Source organism: Protopterus annectens, chromosome 7.part0 (assembly GCF_019279795.1).
Source record: "Protopterus annectens isolate FY-2018-M chromosome 7.part0, PAN1.0, whole genome shotgun sequence".
Taxonomy (NCBI): domain Eukaryota; kingdom Metazoa; phylum Chordata; order Ceratodontiformes; family Protopteridae; genus Protopterus; species Protopterus annectens.
The window spans coordinates 516,590,810-516,615,967 of record NC_056739.1 but is presented as its reverse complement, the minus strand read 5'-3'; the positions used below and the strand labels follow the sequence as shown (position 1 = coordinate 516,615,967).

At 36.0% G+C, this 25,158-nt stretch overlaps 1 protein-coding gene across 4 annotated transcripts in view; it reads left to right on the top strand.

Moving 5' to 3' along the window:
• Nucleotides 1–6,993: 6,993 nt before the first annotated feature.
• TRAF3IP3 (TRAF3 interacting protein 3) overlaps nt 6,994–25,158 on the top strand; it is a 967,079-nt gene continuing 948,914 nt past the window's right edge. For 2 of the 4 annotated variants that reach the window (XM_044077127.1, XM_044077126.1), the window contains exon 1: nt 6,995–7,231. The gene's annotated coding sequence lies outside the window, so the exon portion shown is untranslated. Of the gene's footprint in view, nt 7,232–25,158 lie in introns of all 4 variants that reach the window. The other 2 variants (XM_044077128.1, XM_044077129.1) reach the window with 2 other exon arrangements.

The following is a 25,158-nucleotide window of genomic DNA, read 5'->3' as shown; positions in this document are numbered from 1 at the left end:
TAGCCAATATCTGACATGGGACCTTTGTGATGGTCATTTGGACATGAAGAAGCTCTAGTGCATCATGCTGCTTTAAAAGCCTTAATGTGTCTCTATTCTGGATGTAGACTGAGACACTTCCACTTTTTTCCCCACCTGCACAGTAGCTTGTCTAAACATGTGGTAAGGGTGTAGCCAGAAAATACAATTTTGTACTCATGTGCTCGTATTGCTGCCCCCCATTCCACCTGTCTGTTAAAAACTGAAAGTCCCTCCCAGCAGTTAACAAATGTTTGCATCACTTTCTCTTTAAAACCTTTAAAGACATATCTTTTTTATTCTATGAAACTCTTACTGGAGGCATTCATTTAGATAGCTCTGGGCATCGTATGGCCTAAACAAGCCATAGTTTCTCTAAGTAATGCATAAAACTTAGTGCCCAGTAGAGTACAAAGAGCATGTCTAGCTTCACCCTTGACCTGTGGAAGGCATTATAGCTCTGCACAGCTGTATTGCTCTCTACCATTTTAAACCATATCTCAGTCACTACACAGATGTCAATGTCCTCCACTGTGAGAAGGGCTTAAAGGGAATGGAGTTTGTTGTCTATGCTCCTAGTATTGATCAGTAACACCTTCATATTTTCCTTTGCTTTATTTCATTATGTTGGTAGGTTTATCAGGTTGGCATTGCCTAAAACGGCACTATGAGAGTGTATAATGTCTTTGCAATAATCAAAACTGGAGGGCAGACAGATGCAGGCCTTTCCTGGCCTAGCAGCATGGTCTGTCGATTATATCCTCCCAGACTAACAAATATTGGACCCCCTTTGAATGATACCAGAACAGAAACTAAGCCAACTATTAAAGTCAATTATTTTTGCTTATATCACAGTGTCATCCTTGGAGAAGGTAGAATGCTATCAATGCTAGGCTGATGTCTGCCTTGGATGCATAGTCTGAGCCCTCCCATCGTTTTTCTCTGGGTCCAGGGAGGTGCATCTCAAGTCATTGTCACCAGCATGAACTATGGCAGAGTTATACTGGTTCTTTTTTCTCAAAGACTTGAGTGCATACATGATCTGACTGGTCCTGGTACCAGACAAGCAACTAACCATCACTCTTTCCTTGCTCTGTAAGAGGCACATCTGTATGACTTACAATATAATCACCTATAACAAAAATGTTTGGTTGGGTCGATGCATGCCTTAAGGGCTGAGCCCCTGTGATTTTGGGATTCCTAGTTTTGTGTCAGGAAGTAGGCTCAACTTGATGAATGTGCTTTGTGCCATTGTCATGTTTTGGAGGCCTTTGAGGTTTAGGTAAGTTAATCCTTAGATCCTCAGCATATGATGGATTATGTGTATTGTGATGACCTTTAAGAGGTGTAATGTACTGCTGATGACTTTGGTGTCTGAATTTAGTGTGTGTGGGATTTTTGCTTCCAAGAATATAATGTATGTACATCTCTTTCACATTGTGTTATGTTGTTTGATAATAGTTGATCATAAAATAGCATGAGATAATTTTTACACTATCTCAAGATGCCCATCTCAAATCAGACTGGCTACAGAAGTTGTGGGGGAAGTGCTGGTCCTTGATACCCACAGGATTGACTCTCGAGGTAAGAGTAACTGCAACTGCTTGGAGTTCAGATTTACGATAATGTCTGGGTGGACTTGCTACTGAGTATTTAAAGCGCCGTCAAAACAACTAGCCCAGAAACCTTTTTCTGCTAACTGCAAGAACCAGAAAACTAATTATAGTAAAAACATTATTAATTTAATACTAAAATTAGTGCAAGCAGTATCAGTACAATCAACAAGCAATTTTATTAAATTGCTTTTAGCATTGTAAGTAGTTTTTCAAAAATTATACTTACGAGCTTAATGTCAACAGCCAATAAATTGGGAGGATGGAAGGAATTATATTGTCATTATCACAATGGGCAGGCAACAATAGGCACACTGAATTTAAGAACACAACTACAGCAGGTGAGTGGGAGGGAAACAATTAATCCCTTATCTCTGATCTGACTAGCCTACAACTGCCTTAATGCAAAGACTAGTCCTGAACTAGTATGACATACACTCAGTACATAATAATAAAACAAGGGTTTATTATCAACAGTTAGACCACTTGAACATCAAAATGCATCAACTATGTACCTGAATTACTAATAATGGTTGAAAGATCTTAGCTAAAGCAGATATAGACTGTTAAAATGAATTTAAAATCAGATGAAGAAATGAAAATGTGTATCTTTCTTTCTTTCTTTGTTTTTTTCTAATTATTTTTTCCTATGGTAAAGAATGTTTTAATGTTTTCCTGTAGTAAAGAAATACATTTCATTTAGTTCCTTTTGTCAAACCATTGAAGTATAAATTAAGATGGCTAAACTCAGTACAGTGTCTTACAGCAGCCAGCTTTTCAGGAAGTACCAATGATTCCTTCTGATCTAGTCAGTTAATTATAATGCTTTACCTTCTTACATCAAACCAGTTGCATATTTATCCATTACTGCTTTTCACTACATGCAGTCTTGCTCACACAACCTTCTACTCATTAAACAAAGACTTTATCTTCTTCAAACAAAACCTTTATTGCAACCGACTGCTTTAATATTGTGCTAAAGGAATTGTTTTTTAAGAAAGACATAGGTTCCTGTTTGATGCAAACCTGCACTATCACAACAGTTCATAGTCAGATACATTTCTTCTGGACACATCACAATCACATCCATTAGGTAATACAGTTTGGATGAATCAGGTGCTCTAGTTGGGAGAGAGTGTTACACTAGGAAGCCAGATAAAAAACATGTGAATAACTGTATATAGAAAGCATGCTAGTAAAAAAATATGTATTCTTTTACCAAATACTTTGACATCTATTATCTCTCCCAAACTTGTTTAAGTTCACTTACTGCTATCGCTGTAGATGTTTTTCATAACATAATATAAAAACACTATTCAACATATTTTAGTGATAGTGGAATTTTCTCTTTTTTCCACAGTTTTGCAAACTTGGAGTAGATAATGTACGTTTGGTAGGTATGGGAGGTGTCCTTGGGAGGTGCCCTCTAATGCTCACTGAACGTTGTCATGGTATTTTATTTTCACACGCTCAGGAGTCTGTTGAAAGGTTGTCAATAGATCGCCATTAATCAGGGTGTAGGTGTTTCTGGAGGGTGCCAGACTCATGCACATGTCTCTCTAAAATGACATCTAAATTATATATACCACTACTCACACCAATCAATCAAAACCACAAGAATATGAAGGCCGGTGAACCAAATAAAACATACACTTTATTAAAACAAAAAAGCAATAAAGTGAAATCTCTAGCACTTTGGCTGTTAAGCCATTACAGAGTATACTTCCCTCTACTTACATGCCCTTTAAATACATATTTAAATTTCATAATTATATAATTAATCAATTAAAAAAATAATTAAAAATCTACTACAAAAACAATTCCAATTGCATTCTCTATTAAGACCTGTGGAAGATAAAGTGCTAAATTTCAAAATAAAAATTAATTCCTGCTTTCTCAACCATGAATTACCACATAGGTGGCAGTACACAAACATCAAAAGTGTGATGAGAGACTTAGGGACACAGGTGGACAGTGGTCTCACCTTCGATAACCACATCACCACAACAGTCAGGGAATCCTTCTATGTGACACATCTCATCTCTAGGGGCTTTTCATCCAGAAAAAAGGAGGTCATTGTCCCACTGTACTCATTCCTCATTAGAACCATTATAGAGTACAACGCCTCATTTGGTGTGTACCTCACAAGACATCTGCAACAGCTGGAAAGGCCACAGAAATACCTCACTAAAAGAATCACAGGCCTAAAGCAGATGCCCTATGCTGACCATCTAAAAAAACTCCAGCTATACTCTGTGGCATATTGTCTACTCAGAGGCAATCTCTGCTTAACATACAAGGCCATGTCAAACTCTGAGCTGTTGGACATGCTCCACTTAAAGAAATCCCAATCCCTCAGAGCCACACACTCTAGGGATCTAAACCTTGTCATCACAATGAACAAAACATGCTGGAGGGATAGGGTTCTGACCCAGAGACTCCCCATACTCAGGAATAGACTGCCCATACATGTCAAGCAGAGCGACTCCTTGGCTGTCTTCAAAAGGAACCTTGACGATTGGATGGGAGATAGGAAATTTACCTCGGGGATCACGTCAGTCACCCTGTTAGACAGGGGTCCAGGGAAGTAAATATTGTGGGAAGAAATATCCAGGCAATTGCTATGGCTAGGCTTGTATAGGCCCTAGGGCTGATAGCCTAGTACCAACCTATGAACCTATGAAACTATGAACTTTTTATATAATCTGTACCTAAATATTCACTGTTCACCTGTTCCAGAGTAGTAGCTTGTAGTCCCAGTGGACTACCATTATGATGTTTTTTTGAAAATGAAGGGCTATAGGACTTTCCTTCTTTCCTTTTTTGATGTCTCGAATGTGTTCTTTTAATCTTGTCGAGAAATTTCTTTTGCTTTCCTCTATATAACATTTTTTTACATGGACATCTCAGCCCATATATCACCCCTTCAGTTGTACAATCAAAACCACCCTTGAAACCTTTTTCCATCAATCTCTGGTAAGCTATTTACTATAAATTCACAACATGTACATTTCCCATAAGGGAAAGTACCTTTTAACTCTAATTCTCCATTTCTTTTCACCTCAGGTAAACTAGACATCCCATGTACCACCATATCTTAACACTCCTACCTTTCCTAAATGAAATTTGAGGTTGATTATCACTACTAAAGTTCAAATTCCTACATTCCCCCAAACATCCTAATAATACCTGATAAGACTAATAAGCCTTTCTGAAAAGAAGTTATATTTTGTCACAAAAATACCTGTTCCTGCATTTCAGTTACACTCCCCTTTTTTACCATTCCTTCTCTGCTACTTTGAGAAAAAAAACTTTTTACCTTCAAATACTTTTTTTAATACCTTTCCATATATCTTCTTCATATTCTCTGTTACCAAACATCTGAATAGCCTTCTCTATTTCTTGTTCACACACTTTTTCATCACTACATAACCTCTTTATTCTCAAAAATTTACTAAAGGGTATAGATTTCAAAGTATTGGGAGGATGACAGCTTTGTCCATTTGAAATATAATTACCCTGCTCAAATTTTCTAAAAAATCTTATTATTACACCCTCATTTAAGCCTTTTATCATAATATCTAAGAAATTTACATTTTACCCACTTGTAGGCCATCATTCATATTCTTGACATCTGAATTATCACTGCATGCTAGTGTGGTTTTGACAGAAGGGGTATCCTTATGTCTAATGTAGCCGGGAAGAAGATATTACAGCTAAGAGAGGACAGTTATCCTTTTTTTGGGGTGGAACTGTCAGGCCAGGGGGGTTTACCATGTTTGAGAAACTGGAATTTAGCAGACATAATACCAGCACAGATCAGAATTTTCAATACATTCTTCACCCAGCATCATGAATGTATGCATTATTTGTCATTTTTAATACCCAGACTATTGTAATTTTTTACAGTCTGACCCCCCCCCCCCGGAAAAAATACTTTGATTTGCTGTAGGACAGCATTTTTAGCAACTCAGATTCAGTTTCACTACTTTTATTCATTGATATACAAGCATGAATGCTGTCTAACCATTGTATGAGTCAAAAGCAGAGTAAACAGAGCCTGACCTTAAAAGTAAGCATCTCTGATGAGCCCACTGTGACCACCTGTCCAAAAAATCAGTCAATAAATAAATAAATAACGAAATAATGATGTTGAAAGTAAATAATCCTGAAAGGTCTACAAACGTATCTCAGTTCTTCTTTCTTTGTAACAACAGTAAATGAGTGGACAGAACAAAAATTAACAGCCGGTTTCCTCGGGTGAACACTTGGGCAGTTGCTGAGTTCAGAATTATATTTAAATAAACATAACTGCTATAATTAAGAACTATGGTAGGTATTTTGGTCCAGTCACAAAGACCATAGGTTAACACTGGTTATTTTACTTATCCTCTTCAAGCTGAATCAAATCATTCCAAAAGGATGATCTACCTACTTTCCTAAAACGGTATAGAAAAGAAGACCGTATAGAAGATAACACTGTCCATGTCTTAACTTGTTGCCTATAGCAAATACAAAGCTGTAGAGTATTGTTCAATCATGTGGCTGTAAATGTAACATTTAAGAGTTTGGATAACAGAAAATAGCTTAAAAATGCATGATTGTCTTACTCCAGTTTAATGTTTCAGACCTAAACAGTGTGTAAAGATATTAGCTAAAACCTTCCCTGCTACTAGAGTCTGAATGAGGAAATAAGCTCTTCTAATGATCTGTTAATACAGTTTAATGTTTCGATTTACAAATAATGACTGATTTTTCCACTTGACACTAGTGTCTGTATGAAGTTGTCATACTATTCTGAAAGAGGACATGAGAAACAATACAGACCTTCAAGGGGATAGGGCTGCGACAGAGCTGGAGCATGCATTTTATTTCTGGAGAAGCTGCACAGTTAATGATGTAGCTAATGATTTTATAAGAATATTTATGTCAAGTTTTTTTGATATCAGCATTGTAGTTAAAGTGGCAGCAACATGTAATTTGGAGAGGAGGAGGAGCTGTAGCAAACCAATAGGTTAATCTAAAAATTTCCACTTTCTGCAGGAAGTCTTGCTTAAGACGATACCAAGTATTGTATTTTATTTTATTGTACATTATGGTTTGAAGTGTTGTAGTCAAATACATGTATACTTCCTCTCTTGGAATTGAGTTCTGGGCCAAAACCAGTTTTACTGGTATAATTTATGTAGGCATTCACTTTATAGGAAGGCAAAAGTAGTTCTGGTTCCTGAAATTTCTGTAGACTGGTCATGAAAATTAAATAAGTGCCAACGTATTTCATGCTAGATATATTTAGATGTACTATGTCATCAAGTGACATGGCTGTTTCATAAAGGTACAGGCACAGAAGAGAATGCAGTAAGTGTTTAAAAGCAATAGAGGGAGAACAAGTTAAAACTGTGCGCCTTGAATAAATTTCCTGTTTTGTAGATCCAATGAACAGCCGTTATTGCTTCACTTGTAAGACTTGTGCTGAATATTCTGATCTGAGAGCTTCCTTGCTATGTCATATTATAAACTCTTCAACTTCTAAGATAGACTTTATTCATTTTACTCTCAGAACATCTGGCGTTATGTTATTACTGGACTACAACTTACAGGTAACGTAACAATCTCCTATATTGCAGTCAGCTAATTCATTGAGACTTTACGTATTGGCTAAATGTTAGTTGCATAGCATTCTGATCTAAGACAGGAATTTCGGTAATTCTAGCAAACTGAAAATGTACATACTTTGCAGAAACCTTCATCTTCAGCATGTCATATTGGCAGGCTGTGGTGTGGACAGGAAAGATAAAGGTTAGGGCCCCTATCTTAGTATACACATTCAAAAGTGGTTATTTTGGGTCCTACTGAGTGTACAATAACCTGATAGCTGTGCTTCATCTGCATATTGTGTGAGGATAATGACTGGCATGAAGAAATATCTGTTTAGGGTTGAGAAGCTATAGAATGGAAGAGGACAGGAAGTTTGTAGTCTTCAGTTAGCAACTGTATGTAACTTATGAAACAAAGACTTTGCACCTTTCAGACATGGCAGAATGACATCAGGTCATTACCGAGGAAGTGCTATACTACACTGAGAATTTTGACTTTATTGCTGGCAGACACAAGGGACTGACTTAAACATTTGCTCTCTATGTAAGTAACTCTACAGTTCATTTTAACAAAAACTCTTTGTTGCACTAATAATACATAGGACAAAAATGTATGAGATAAATATTGGTACATTAAGTTATAGGCTTGTATACTGCATCTCCTGTAGACTTGGCTCTCATGTTGTTGCCAGCTCTGCTACAGGAAACATCTAGGCTCAAGCTTTTAATTTCTAGACAAGCACTAGTGGGGAGTGGGGAACTGGTAAAACTCTGTTTGTACTTTATTGTAGGTGTTTTAGTTGTTGTTGTTGCTGTTGTTGTTTTAGTACATTCATTTAATGGAATGGAAACTCAGGCGCATTTGATATGTTTGCTGTTCATTTCTAAAGGTAGAAGACAAGCTTAATTTAATTACATTAACTACTGTTAGTGTCATAAATGGACTTTTAAAAACTAAAAAGATATTTAGTGCACTTTTAGTTGATCTCGGTGACTAAAGGCCTAGTAATCAAGGTGAGTTTTCGGTGTACAAGTATTCAGACAGGAAGCCTGTACTCCAGGTATCCTGAAACAATTTTGCATACTTGTATTGTGAGTATATATTCTGAGAAGACTGCAGGGGGCATGTTTAGACGGCTGATTAGTGAAATATAAATAAAGCTATAGTTCCAGCAAACAGGTTCGACATTGTCATAACCACAAGAACTACGTCTGAACTTTGGCAGTAAATTATCAGTAAGGAACACTCTTTTTTTATCTTTGCTTTCCATATATTCCTCTGTGGTTAATGCGCAAGACCTTTTGATCACCAAGCCCTTGAGTTTGTTACTGGGATAAAGGCTGTACGTTTCAAAATGTGATAATACAGAGCTGTGAAAATGTCAGTAGTGTAACCTTATCATGGTTTTAATTAGCCTAAATAGAAGTACTTTGTTCACTGCTTTGGTGCAAAAACTGTTAGATTTTTATGTATATATGGCAAAATAAAACATAGGCAACCATTTTAACAACAACACAGATCATGCAAAATATGTCTAGGAAGCCACAGCAAGGTAAAGTAGTAATGACAAGAACAGAACTCGATTACATGCACAATTTTTTATAAAATATATACATAATGGTAAAAAATAATATATGCAGTGCCAGCAATATTTTCAGTTTTTGGCTTTTGCACAAATGTGCCAAACACAGCATGCTAAGACCTCTGTAGTGTACTGCTACATAAAGTCAACATTGCTCTGTATAATAGTATGAAGGTTCTTTCATTGCATTCCAGGGTCTAGTAAACCTCCAAGGCTGTATGTGTTGAAAGATAATTAATGTTCCTGTTTGTAAATAAAAGTATGTGCCCCATGGTGTGTGTTCAACTCTGTCAATTAAGCACATCTGCATTACCAGAAGTATTTTCACTCACTAACTCTTACAAGCCTTATGAAGCAGTTTTAAAATGGTCAAATTTAAGATTTTTCTTTTAAGAATGTGCCTAAAATTGGTAGGCAGGGAAGCATAAAATCACAATAGAAATAAAATGCAAATAGTAACATGGTGTGTACCATGAAAGGTAGCAAAAAGTGTGACAATCAATGTAGGCATAGACAAAGAACTGGCAGTTAGGGCAGAATGCTAAGACTATGAGAAGTTAACAAGCTACTTCCTGTGGTGCAGGGTTTGGTTCCTTCATCCTTTAATTGCCTCCTTATAACCTTCAGCAAGCAAGTCACTTAACCAGGCAGTGCTTTGGGGTAGTTAAGAATTTGGGTCAAGCTTCTTAATGTATTCTTGGACTGCATGCCTAGTAACTAACTATGTGGAAGCCGTGTAAATTGTGACGTGTAATCCATACATTTATTTTGTATATCTTTATTTTCTGATATGTCAGGCTGGGCATTGCTATATTTCAAATGATGCTCAAAGAAAACAGCTGTAGAAGCAAGCATGGTACACATTTAAGAACTGTTCATAAAGGTACTACAGCAACATATTTTTACTTGGCAGTACTTACATGGTATAAAATATTTAATCTAAGTTGAAAAACAGTTTTACATGGTAACAGAAAAGCAAACTGGTTTTAAAACATACAATAACATATGACAAATCAGGGAAATTGCTTGCAGTAAGACATACTTTACTGTGAGATTTTAATAAGTATATTTTAATATATGAAATAACCTAGAGAACTTTTATTATTTACATATACCTTGCATAGTACACAGACTCAGGCTTACTGAGCAGGATTCAGAAAGGCATACTGTAATGCAGAAGCTTTATCTTAGAAGGTATTGACATCACTGTAAACTGTTTTGATTCGGAGGCCACTGTCCCATAATGGTGGTGGAAGCATTAAGTGCTTACTCAATGGGGAAGGCTCATAAAAATGTGGCTGTCCACATTAGTGGATAATGCTGCAGACTGAGTGGGGATCAACTCTGCAGATTTCCAAAAATCATTCTGCCAAGTTATTTACTAGGAGCTAGAAGGAAAAGGTCAATGCCATCTTTTCAGTCCTATGGGAATAGTCGCAGCTCATACCACTATAGGTGAGTTTAGTGGGCCTATATGTCTGTGTGTGTGTTTATGCCCTATGGAAGGTAGCTATGGTATGCCAAGTGTGTGTGTGTGTGTGTGTGTGTGTGTGTGTGTGTGTGTGTGTGTGTGTGTGTGTGTGTGTGTGTGTGTGTGTGTGTCTGTCATTTTGCACTATGGGAGGTAGATATGGTACCAAGTGTGTTTGTGAGTATGTGTGTGTGTGATTGTACTATGGGAAGTAGGTATGGTATGCCAGCTGTGTGTGTGTGTGTGTGTGTGTGTGTGTGTGTGTGTGTGTGTGTGTGTGTGTGTGTGTGTGTGTGTGTGTGTCTGCACAAGCATGTGTGTGCTCGGAGCATGCATGTATGTATGTTGGCATTTCAGTGGCTGTGAGCAAGTGTATGGGGGTTGTTCCTGGATGTTTGGATGTGTACATATATACAAATATTTCAAGCATGGGCATTAATGTCCTTCTAACTTGCCAATATACCAAAACAGTTGTTCTCATAATAAGGATCCTGTCTGTTCTTAAAATATCTAAACTAGTACTTGCTTTAATGTAATTTGGTAGTCTGTTCCATGCATCAGCTACTCTGTCAGAGACCCAATTAGTACACTTCTCATTCCTATAGAATCTTTCCCATAGGTTGTCTAATGATTCTCTAGTACTTTTTGAAAACCACAAACACTCCCAGAGGTAGTTGTCTCTAAATGCCCTATATACTTGAATAAGATCTCATCTTAGATATCTTTAAAAAGTACTGTGCAAGTGCAGATATTTTAGTCTTTAATAATAACTTAAATTTTCACATCCATGGATGCTCTTGGTATATTTCTGCTGTACTCTTTTCAGTTTATTCATGCTTGCTTTCTTATAGGGTTCCCATATTGTTATTCCATACTCAGGTTTGGGTCTAATGTAACTAACAAAACATGACTTCATCATTTTTGATTTCCTAGACTATAAATCTTTTTATACAACCTATAGTTCTATAACTATCATTAACCAATTGGTTAATATGATTAGAAAACCTCATAGATGAATATACCATAAACTCATGTTCTTAAATGAGTTTATAGTTTCAATCACTATCTGCTGTATTAAATATTCAACTTTCAATTTATGTCTCCCAAATCTCATATGCTTAGTTTTTGATGTATTTATCAGCATATTATACTCCTGTGCCCAAATGATCAATTTAGTCAAGTTATTTTGCAGACATACCTTATCTGTAACACATGTAATCAGTTTACCCAATTTCAGGTTGTCTGTATATAGACTGTAGAACATCTCATATGAAAAATTTAGGTCTGAAAGATACAAACTAAACAAGTAAAGGCCTAGGACAGAGCCCTGTGTGACACCCTGACTGTAACCAAGGATTTCATCTGTCCAGTTGCTGTATGATACTTCCCATGTCCTATTTGTAAGCCATGTAGCTATCCATCTTATCAAGAGTACATCAATACCTAGTTGTACTAATTTATTGATCGGTGTTTTGTGTATGACCCTGTCAAATGCTGAAGTTAAATCTGTATAAATTACATCACAGCACAATTTACCATTCATAGCTGTTATTATATTGTTATAGAACATCATGATATAGGTGGTAATAGATCTGTTTTCAACATATGCATGTTGCTATATGTTTGCAAGTCCCAACCTATACAGTTCTGACAATAACTTATCCAATATTACATTCTCTGTTACTTTTCCACAACATGAAAGTAGACTTAAGGGTTATATGACTCTGGGTTGGTCCTACTCCCCTATCCCTTGAAGACAGGTTTAATAAGCATATGTCTCCAATCTTGAGGAATCTCTCCATATTTATATGACCTAGTGAATAATATATATAATGGTATCGTAAGTTCTTTCTGAAGTGTTTTCAGGTCATTGTTACTAATTCCTTCTCCTCTCTGTGCTTTGTTTGGATCCAGTTTTCATAGTTCTTTTTCAATATAATCTAATTTGATTTCAGTATCTGGGGTTACTTGGATGTCACTAGGACAACTTATCACCCCATTTGTGGAAGCAAATTATTTTGCATAAGATTTTGTAAATATATTTATAATCTGTTCTGTCTGAGAATAAATTTTAGAGTCTGCACACAGTTTATCAGTTTGTGTGTCTTTACTCCTTCCACATCTTATGTATCTATAAAAATGTTCCCTGCTGTGCTCAATATCTTTATATATTTTTTTTCACATTTTTCTTGATCTTGTCTCACACTATGTTTAATCTGTATGTCCAGTTTGTTTATTTCAGTTTTCAAAGCTGCAGTTTGACCTCTCTTCCATTTCTTATATGTTTTGTCTCTCACCTTAATCAGATATCTTGTTCTTATGGAAATATATCCCCCTGATGTTGTATACCTAGATCCTGATGTTAAACATTTTTTTTTTTTGCACTCAAACAATTTTTCTTTCAAAACTTTCCACATTCCATCTGCAGTTTTTCCATTGGATACCTCACTCCGGTTAGTTTTACATAGTGACTGTTTTGCTTCCATATAATTTGTAATTAACCTACTGTGCATTGGTTTAGATTTCAATTTGGTAGAATTATCTAGCAACAAATTAACCTTTATAAACCCATGATCACTGTACATCAATGATGGTACAATTTGACTTGAAGTAACAGTAATTTCTTTAGGAACACAGACAATGTCTAGTATGTGCTGTCCCCTGGTAGGTTTTTTACAATCTGAAGCAATTGTTTTTCCTAAATATACTTTGTGAATAATTTCCTTACTGATGTTGTTGAATCTATATTATTCCAGTATGTTTATGTTAAATTTAAATCCCCAGCTAATATTATTTGTCACTTCTGTGTACTCCAACAATTGTTATATGTTCCAGGGTTGTCTTTTTGTCACAGTTACATAGTCTGTAGTATTGGTGTTATCACTGAACATGTAATAATCACAGCTGTCATAATTATCTTTAATCTCTATCATAACACATCCACCTGATTTTTTGTTAGAATGTCTGTTACAGTAAAACATTTTTACCCAGACAGAACTGGTTTCTAGTCATTGTTCTTTACCCATGTTTCACAAACAATAACAACATCAATGTTGTGAGAATGTAACAAATTTTCCAGTAAAAAAACTGTATTATTAATGCTCCTAGCATTAATAAACATCAGAGATGCATCAAATGTTGCTATCTGTGAACTGTTAAAATTTCGACCTGGCAAATATCCTGCCTAGTGTTTGTCAAATATGGCAAAATATCAGCTGCAAAAATTCTCTTCCCTGATCTTTACAAATGCACACCACCCTGTCTGAACACATGTGCCCAAAACTAGGCCTGGATGTTCGACACATTTCCATTTTTTAAAACAGGACATTTTCTCCATGTAGGTATTTACCCAAAAAATCTTTTCGTTCACAGTGACCTGACTATCCTTTCTATAGGCGATTTGTGAAAAATATGTCCTAACAACAGTACAAGCTATACTATCTAAGAGGACTGTCAGTTCCCGACTAACAGTCAGGGAATCCTTGCGGATGACATCATTTGTACCAACATGAATAAAAATGGATCTCTACTTCCTTACATTAAGGCATTTCAAGGCTTATCTCATATCTTCTATTTTTGCTCCTGGCAAGCATAACACTATTCGATATTCATTATCTTCTCTGCAGATATAAGTATTAATTCCTCTAATAATTGAATCTCCAGTTATAAGAATATCTTTCCTGGCCAGCTCTGAAGAATCTTCACCTTCTAATACAGTAATATCTGCTCTATCAATTGTTGCAAAGGATAGATCTTCATCACTATTAGTCTTATTAATCCCACTGTTTTCATTGTGTATTAAATTCTCATCCAGCTGTTATTGTAAATCCACATCTTGAGCCATGTAGTCAACATCTGTCTTTCTCTTCTTTTTTTCCTACAGTAATGTTCTTCAATCCTTCCACGTTCAACTTTGATTTCTTCCTTTTCACCTGCCCCTTGCCTCTTTTTTCTACCTTCTCTGTTGGAAAAATAATGCCTTTTTCTGTAGACTGAAGGTTTTCTGAGAGAAAAATATCATCATTCCCCGTAACCTGTGTGTTACATAACAAAGCAGTGTCCTTTTTACTATGTATTCTTTTTCCTTTATAGTCATTAATCAGTTTCTTTTTCTTCTTTGTTATTTGTTGTGAACTTCTTCCTTTCTTACTTTTTTTGTTTCCTTTTAAACAAATTGGATCCTCAGATTAGTAGATAAAGAAGAAGCAGCAGCAGATTAAAAGCACCAAGCAGAAAAACAAAGTAATTAGCGTAGCAAAAACTTTCAGGCACCACCACAGCAATAACAATAGTTAGTATCAAGATATAACAGCACTAATACGGCAAAAACGTTATTAAAAGTCACTTCTGAGTGTAGCAAAAACTTCCAGGCACCACCACAGCAAAAACGATACTTTGTATCAAAATATAGCAGCATTAATACGGCAAAAACCATTATTAAAAGTCACTTCTAAGCGTAGCAAAAACTTCCAGGCACCACCACAGCAAAAACGATACTTTGTATCAAGATATAACAGCACTAGTACAGCAAAAACCGTTATTAAAAGTCACTTCTAAGTGTAGCAAAAACTTCCAGGCACCACCACAGCAAAAACGATATTTTGTATCAAAATATAACAGCATTAATATGGCAAAAACCGTTATTAAAAGTCACCTCCACTTGTAGAATTCAGTAAAATATATATCCAGATATCGCTCGACTGAAACAACTGAAGAACAGGATGCAGTCACAGTAAATGCAGCAGTTGTACATCCAAATGAAATAACGAAAATGTTCAAATTATCCACATCGATACCATATCTTTAAAACACTTTATTTGTAGTACGAAATAAAACAGAAGCTCCTTGTAAGCGCTTTCGGGTTACAGCGAACCCTTCATCAGACAAACAGTTTTCATTTCAAATAGCAGCATTTAAATAGTTTAGTTTGGCACCAAAATCCATCTTAAAGTGACATTAACCATAAATGGATGTTTATACTAGAAGTGCTTGCATATATAATGCAAATAAATATGCATACCTATTAAATGCTTAACAACTTATAAAATAAAAACTATATAAAATAAAAACTATATAAACATTCAAACAACTCATAATACAAATTATAAATCATAATGCAAATTATAAATCATATATCATATAATATCAATTCATAAATACATTCATATAATACTAAAAACTAAATTAAATTTCATAATAACATTTAATACCTATATAAATATAAATATAAATATGAATATGATATTAAATATATCACCCACATTAAATCAATAAGAATTATATAATAAATATATATAATAAAAATACATCAATATAAGACATTAAAACACTAAAATAAATATGGTATCATAAATTGTGTTTCAGTGGCCTATTTCTCAAAAATGGCTTTATTATTACCCTACCATTTAAACCTTTCCCTTTATCGGACTGCATACGAATAATCCACCTATTTTCTTCCTGTTCAGTATAATTTCTAATATTACCTAATCTATTACTTTTAGACACTATTTCAATGACTAAAAACTTAAATCTATGATCCAAACCATTATTTAAAACATGTTCAGCTAGTGCATTAGTACTGTCCTCACGATTTATAGCATATATGTGTTCTCTTACTCTTTCTCTCAGTATTCTGTTGCTTTTACCTAAGTAGAAGCTATAACATTTCTGACAACTTGCAAGATATATTATGTCTCTAGTTTTACAGTCAGCATAATGTTTAAAGTAGTAAATTCTCTCCGTGTCTGGATGCACAAATTCATTAGTTGCCATCATATAAGGACATTGATTACATCCTCGACAAGGGAATGTTCCCTGTCTACTAGATGAAATCTTTGGTCTATAGTTATTCTTGTCATTATAGCATAGTAATCTTTTAAGTGATTTATCATTACGATAACTATAACTATAAGAGAAATAGTAGGGACAAGACCTAGTTATAGTTATATATTTAGATATATATTTTACTGAATTCTACAAGTGGCGGTGACTTTTAATAACGGTTTTTGCCGTATTAATGCTGTTATATTTTGATACAAAGTATCGGTTTTGCTGTGGTGGTTCCTGGAAGTTTTTGCTATGCTTAGAAGTGACATTTAATAATGGTTTTTGCTGTATTAGTGCTGTTATATCTTGATACTAAGTATCGTTATTGCTGTGATGGATCCTCAGATTGCCGAATACTTGCATCCAGAATTGCAAAGTTGTCAGGGGCATTGTCCTGTTTCATAGGAGTTGAATGATCTTTGCAGACAATAGATGCATCATTTTCTAAATGTTTTCTGTTTGGTCTATGCCTAACATTATTTATTTCATCAGTCCAGTCATTAATATATGAAACAACAGTTCTCCAAGCCGTGCCAATTGTACAAGTGCAATCAACATCATTAAGTCTCGATTTACTTCTAACAATGGTAAGCAAAACATCCAAATTTTGACACGAGGAACACAGATCACCAGTGTTATTAGATGTTACCTTTAAATATGCATAGCATTTATTACACTGTACAAGATATTTGTGCATTAGCAAATTAATTGCATACTCATTTAAGGAATCCATATTCAGCTTCAAACAAATAAAATATTGTAAAAAAAAAAAGAATAATCAAAAACAGTAACCACGCAATTCAAAGAGAACTGAAATCAACTTCTATGACAAAAAAATCACACCAGCAATATGCAACAAAATAATAAATTAAGTGCAGTAAAGTTGTTCTGACCAAATAAGTTCTGCAAGACAGACAAAAGTCGTACTTCTTTTTATAGTAAAGCTCAATAAATCACAGTCCAAGATAGATTCTTTAGATATGCTCAGGATTTTCCTCTCTGCAATCTGTATGAATTTATAGCTGTCTAGGCCCCATGGGGTGGCTACAGCTTGCCTGTCTAAAACCTATCCCTTTCTAACAACCAGCAGTGAAACAACAAAATATGAATCAAAGTAAATATTGTTAACAAGCTATCCCTTCCTACTTACAAACTTCCTACCTAGTTAAAAACAGTGATAACAAATACAATATAAATTCAAATAAAACTTCTCTTGCCAGTTAACTCCACAGTAAATCACAAACTAAGGTAGGATTGTTTAGATATACTCAATTTGTGAGTATACATATGCAGAGGTTTTTGAATGTGCACATGCTTGTGTGTGCCTCTTTCTGTGTGAGTTATAGGGAGGGTACCTATGTTACTGCAATGTCTGAATAAGCAGGAAGATCTCTAGTGCTGTCAAGTCAGAGAGCACACTGATCAAATCATTGTTTCTAAATGATAGATTCTCTCTGTTATACTAATTTACTAACCCATTTTTGCCAATTAGTACTAATGGACAGAATTTGTCTGAATTCCAGGGACTGTGTTTACTTAGCAAACTTAGTATAATTCCTTCTATTTAATGTCACGGAGGGTTCAGATTAAATTTCTGTTATGTTAAACACGCATGTTATGTTAGTGCATTGACAGCTTATTGTTACAGTAGACATGTTACACACACTCTCAGGTGAAGCTACATGTAGCTTTGACAGCTGATTACTTCCATTATTTGCATAGACTACACAACAGAATAAAATACACAAACACACTGCATCAAATAGCTTGGATTACCTTTTCAATATAAACTCCTGTAATGCTGAACAGTTTGGAAATTCTTATAGATAAAACATCTAATGAAATGCATTTGCTTGCTGTTTGTGCTAGAAATAGAAAGATAGATATGGATTTGATTTACAATGGTGGTTCAGTGGCAAGATTTTTCTACTGGCAGCTGGTGCAAATGGTTAAGGCTGTGAGTTGTAGTTCATTTGGTACATAGTTTGATTCCTTCAGCCTTCATTTGCCTACTGTATGATCTTGAGCAAGTCATTTTACCAGACATTACACCTGAGTTGCTCCAAAAAATGGACTGTGTATCCAGTAGGCCTACCTGGTTAACAAATGTGTATTTATTTATGAGCCATTATCATAAGCTTTTGTTCCTGTTTTACACTTAAACAACATGCATAGATTATACATATACATTGATACCCAAAGGTGATTTTAAAAGTCAGTATATAAAACAAAAAAAGGAAGATATGTAATCCAGGATTCGAAGGCAAATATTGTTCTACTGCCCAAGCCTTGTATGATAAGATGCCAGGGGGGTGATTTGCTCAGGTGGTTTCAGAATAAAGCAGGAAGGAGGAGTTTTGCAAACAACTAAACATAATCAGACTGTACAATGAAAGGAGGTAAGTCATAACTGAAAAAAGACAGCAAGGAATAGTGCAAGTGACAGAATGTGAGACAGGACTTTTCTGCATATACCTGCAACTGTTCTGAATGCGGTACCTGTTTTTTGATAACACACATATTGTCTACACAAACTAACTATAAATAATAGCAGCTTAAGATCTGCAGTATTAACACATTTGGAAGATAAAATAAAATATAGCATAAAAAAATAGATATAGAAAGGAAAAAAAATACCCAGCTACAAGTTAGGTAGTGTGCTAGGAACATACCCTGAATTGTGTTGTGACACCAGTGGTACATGTAACCAAACCATGGAGGAATGACTGACAAAATGTGCTGTTGCCTCATGTTGTGGTAGATGTACATTGTTAGATCCCCTGATAAAGCAAATAAGACAAGGACTCCCTAGGGGCTAATTGTATATACATATGGTGACCAGACAAGAGACAAAACTCATGACTGGCTGAAATATGTCTGGCACCAACAACACAGAATTATAGATTAATGCATTGCCTAAATGCATGTATGTGTGTAGATTAGGAAAACACAGACAGGTGTGTATATTTAAAATGATTATTAAACAAAAAATATATATAAACTAAAACTGCTAAAATGTGGTTCTGTCTTTGAGTTGCCTACTTTTCTCACTGCTCGGTTTCTGCTGAGAGATCAATGAATAATTTTCCCTTTTGGACTGCACTGGCATTGTTGTCTAAGAGGGACTCCATTCTCTGAAGTTGTGATAGGAGGAGGCATTCAATAGCCTCTTCCACCAATTGTGACAGTAGAAGGTCCACTGGTGTAGGGCCTGTGGCTACCCAGATGTTAAGGGCTGTGTGTCATCACTTGCAGGCAAAGGTTATGTGTCTTTTGTCGCATACATGGTAAAACTACCAAATCGCAATGGCAGTTATCATTGTGCCTCTGTAGTGGGTCAAATTAAATGGAATGCAGAACTTAACAATAATTCCATATTCAAACAATACTGACAAGAGGGTCAGTTATCATAGTCTGCTAAGAATTTCTCCCTTCTTCACTTCCTCCAGGTTACCCTATTATCACATTGTTTTCTATGTGTTGCAAAAGAAAGTGTGTCATAATTATACTAGGCAGTTCACAGAGATTGAGGTCTTTCTTGTATCCTTGTTATTACATGAACTCCACAACCCATCCATGGTGGGTATTTCTGTACTAGGCTGAGACAGCATGATAGCAGAAATCTCTCACAAAGATCAACTTGACCAATATTACACGTATTGCTTTAATAAAGAGATACATAGCCTAACTATACATGATCTGTTTTCACATATCCAGTACGTTTCCTTTCTAAGCACTTAAGAGTGACAGGTTTTGCATGCAACTAGCACTTTTTAGGCACACACAACCATGCAGCATATATTATTTCTGATTTCAGTTTACATGCACATATATCACTGATGGGTCTATATTAGATAAACGAAAGTTTATCTTACCGAATGCTGACAATATCGAAAATCCTGGAACTCAAAACTGCAATTGTGGGGGGCTGTGCCCCCCACACCCCCCACTAAATATATATTCCAACTCCGAGATCGCACTACAGTCAGGAAAGGGCAAATATTCCCATCTTCACTGAACTGCGATCTCACAATTCTGGTTTCGAATTCTGGGATTTTCGCTCATGTTAGCGTTCGGTAAGATAAACTTTTGTTTATCTAATATAGACCTATCACTGATCCATCAGTGATGGCAGCTTACACCTTATTGATAATAGCTGTATCTTTCACAGGTGGCACTGTGGCTAAAGACGTGCATTCCAGTGTCCAGGATAAGGGAACATATTTAACTATAATACTACTGAAACATCTGGGGATGTTTGTATCTTGGTGCCAGCCTTTGAGGGTGTGAGCATTTTGCATATGGACAAATAAATACAGAATATGGCAACATGCCCCCAACCAGGAAAGGACAATAACACTATGGCAGAGATGCCACTGGAACTGCTGGATGTGGACCCAGATTCCTCATCTTTGAGTTGAAGGGCACCAGTTTGGTGATATGCACAAGCTACAGTTCTGCACCTATTTAAGTGATAATGATATGCTTGGATGACACCTTTGCATCTGTATTGCTATGTAGTGGTGTCTGATGCACAGTGTAAACACATACTGTACACTGCACTACATAGCCTGCAATGGTTGCATCACTTTGCTCTGTGTGACCCTGCAAACTTTGCATTTTCAAAATGCATAGATCTGTGCCAAATGTTGCATTTTGCTTTAGGTACCATGTACTTCATTATGCAGCCATGGGGGAAGAACAGACCCTCTCCATCATCTTGGTCACTACTGCTGTTATCATTACTTGACAAAGACAAATGTTGCACTGTTAGCAGGGCTGGTGGCCCTTATCTGACTAAAGCCTAGTAATCTTGCTTCACTGATCATGTGAAACACTCACTCAACAAATATCTGACCTTGTTAGGTGAGTAAACCAGTGCCCCTCTTAAGGTGTTAAGGAATCAGGAATAGGCCTTGAGTTGCACAAAATCAAGTTCAATAACAGCAAGAATCTGGCTATGGGCAACATTTTAACAGTATTCTACCACTGTTTTCAGATGCTGCATTATTGTCATCAGCCACTGCATAAGGGAGTATACTGCATCACTAGCAATACATAAATGTTTCTGAGTGGCTATATATGGTTTTGTGCATTACTAGGTACTATATTTTCTATGCTAACATGCCGAATTCCACTTAGAGAAATCTCCTGGATGCTTTTGACAATGGAGATGGGGCTTGTCCAATATTTTGGCATCATGCAGCTTGTCATCATAACAAACAACCAGGAAAGAAGGATGGAGACAATATGTGCCTTCACTATAACGTGTGCAATCAGTGGCATCCGAAAAGAAGGAAGGAGATGTCATTGAAGCCATGTACAGTTGTGGTCTTCCCTGTTTTGCCCTGCAAAGCCAAATGTGTTATCCCATGTTTGGAATCAGCAAATCACAAACTTATTTGCTGAATATTCTTGAATGGAAGACTGGGAGACCCTACTCTATTCCTGTTGGGTGCTGGAAAGTCCCTGTGGACAGGAAAGTTAAGGCAACATATTATTTTGCTTGTTTTCTTGCTTATGATTTGTTAACTGGGAAAGTATGTAATACCTAAGAAAGAGAAGCTAAGGGGAATAGTGAGGGAAACACCATAGAAAGGTTTTAGTTTAGTAATTTCCATGACTGACAGGTACAGAAATATCAGTATGCCCCTTGATAACCGGCCAACAGATAGAGTAGCAAATCACTGCCATTGGGGGTAATAATAACTCAATAAGACCTAGCCAAAGACTCCTTGAATATACCACTATAGAAGTAATAGGGAGGGTCAGGCAGGAGGAATGATATGGAAGGGGTTTATGAATAGCAACTAGGGATATGGGAAATATCGATAACCCAATAAAGAAAGCAATGCATGTTGGAAAAATGGTAAGGGAGCACATAGATGTAGTATTGCTATAGGGCTACAAGGGATCCAGTGTTCCAAGAACTCTAATACCACAATAAATCAAAATGTCCAAGTAGCACTAGTGCCAATATTCTAAATTTACTCCAACAAATAAATAAGACAAAGTGAAGGGATACATTTGTCACACAGGTCTTACACCTTCTCTGGAACAAACTTCCTCTCCAAGTTAAGCAGTGTGATACACTGTCTGTCTTTAAAAAGGAGGTTGACAAACTTGATGGGAATTCATAAATTCATCCCAGGTATGACTGACCTGACCCTCCTTCAAAAGAGAGGCAAGGTCCAAGGACTGGAACTGGCAAGTCAGAAATGGCCTAATAGCCCAATTATCTCATAACTCTTTTGATCCTATGACTACATCTGGGGTGTAATAATATTTGGTTCTCTGGAGTAGGGTAACTCACATTGCGATTCCCAAATATGCAGTATCAGATTTTCATTAATTAAACCCCAGGCCATCATATATATATATACTTGTATATAATCCCACAGGTACACACATATTATATATGTATTTCATGGGTCTATATTACTTCAATGAAGTTTTATTTCCACAAGTACCTAATCATCGACCCCTTTTCATCGAACATCCATTTATTGAATGATCACATCAGCGAATGGCTTTCATAGGGAAGGGAATTACTTGTCCCCCCATAGCCATCATCACACATGCTACATTATTTAAACTACACCCCCCTCCTTATATATATATATATATATATATATATATATATATATATATATATATATATACACACACATACATATACCAATTCCGAGATCACAATACAGTGGAGAAAGCGTCTATATCATATAATCTAAAATGTAAAATGTCGAATGTTCAAAAGAATGAAAATGCCAAAACTAGAACTCTGTATTATAGGGGGCTGTGCCCCCCACACCCCCGCTAAGTATATATTCCAACTCTGAGATCACACTACAGTGAGGAAAGGGCAAATATCCCAATCTTCACTGTACTGCGATATCAAAAAACAGAACTTCGAGTTTTCGGCACTTTTTCTCTTTTGATGTTTGACATTTTTAATTTTCGATAACGTGATATAGAATCTGTGGGGAAAAGGGCAAATTATTAATGATGGCCAACTAACTCCCGTCCCTATGAAAGCCATTCACTGATGTGAACATTCAATGAATGGATGTTCAATGTAAAGGGGTCAATGATTTGGTATTCACAGAAATAAAACTTTGATGAAGTAATATAGACCTGTATTTCAAACAATGCATATATGCATCTATTCTTAATTACTGCATTGGACTTTCATCAAAAGAAAACGCATCAAGAAAGGTCATCAGTGATCATATAAATCAAAACTAAAAACACCGAAAAGAAATTATCACAAACACAAATAAAAATTTGCAATCACCAAAAACTGTGAAAACTTTTGCTTTTATACACCAAATTTGAGGCTCCACCCCCTCTTCCCCAGAACTTAGATAAACTAATTCCATGGTTACACAACCATGAAGAAATGGAAGAAGTCCGGAATTATATTACAGTTGACCTGCTGAAGTTCAACTGTAATATAATTTAACCACTTTCATAACCCAAGACAGTTACCCTGAGACAGAGAGAGGTGTGTGTGTGTGTGTGTGTGTGTGTGTGTGTGTGTGTGTGTGTGTGTGTGTGTGTGTGTGTGTGTGTGTGTGTGTGTGTGTGTGTGTGTGTGTGTGCAATAATGCAAAAGCTGGTGTGCATGGTAAAAATATTAAAACATGACCAAGACAAAAGTCTGAACAGTGGGTGTCTTACAATCACTGGATATACAGTAATATCTGCATCATTCACACCTCTAAGTGCCTTATTACCCTTATTTGTTTATTGACTTTTGATTACCGGGAAAATTTGACTGGGTAAATGTTCATTTTCAGCAGAGGCCCAAAGAGAAAAGCTCCAAAGTACTACAAAAACATTTTATGAACAATAATTTTACAATCTTTGAAAATAATACAATGAAAACAATTAAAAATCTACAGCTTAAACAACTGTACCAAATTAGACATAATGAGAAAACATTGGCGAAGAATAAATACAGCTTATATGACAATGATTTGATATTTAGAGAACTCTTACAAGCAATTCATGGACATTCATCTGGGCTACAATATAAGATAAACCTAGAGAAGGCATCTATTTCTATAGCTCAAATACCAACATCAGAAAGGTAGAAGAAATTCAGATGCACTCTAATCTACAACTCACAAAGCAATTAATATATCACTGTAATATAGTATTTAGGCATTGAACTCATGGTCTATACAGAGTGGAAAGATAGGCAACCTCACCTATAAATGAGCACTATTTTAGAAATAGTGAGTAAAGCAGAGCAGAACAAATATGATTTAACATGAATTGCATTAAATATACTACATAAACTAACTGAAGCAAGGAGTGTAAGTCAGTTTGTTTTGTCTGAAGGTTACAGTTAACCTAAGCCAGCTGTCACCCTGGTCCCACTTAATCCCATCCCTCCAAAAACACTATTCTGCTTTAAAGGATCCACCCCTGTAAGCTTTTGCCATCTATTTTGATATTCTATTCAGACTCTCATCCCCTCTATGAAAAACCAAAACAAACTGTGTTCTCTTTTCCTGCAAGTATGCCCCCTCAGTCCATCCCTGTCCTTGATTTTAATGCAGTTCCATCACACTTACTCCTTAACATCTTACATACACATATCATTACCCCCATGTCTCTTTGGAAAAAAAAGGTTAGCTCCCCTAACCTGTTGTAATATATAAGTTACAATAACCATGCTGGCCATTTTCTTCTGTATTTTCTTTAGCACTATAATGTGCCTTCCTATACAAGCCCTCTGAACTGCATATGGCACAGCAGTTTTGGCCTAATCAGTCTGACGTAGGTGTATGGTCACTGTCCTGCCTCTAGTTGCTACTCTGTTGGGTATATAACCCAATATTTGGTTTGCCTTTGATACTGCTTTTTCATTTTGAGACAGATGGTTTGTTTTCAGCAATAATCCCCCCAGCTTTTTTACTGGTTCAGTATGTTTTTAGGCTGACTAACCCAGATGTACTCTAGCCTGCGGTGATTGAACGAATTACAACTCTAGCCTATGTGTCCTACACCAACTGTTTTATTGTCACTGTTCTCTAGCTATT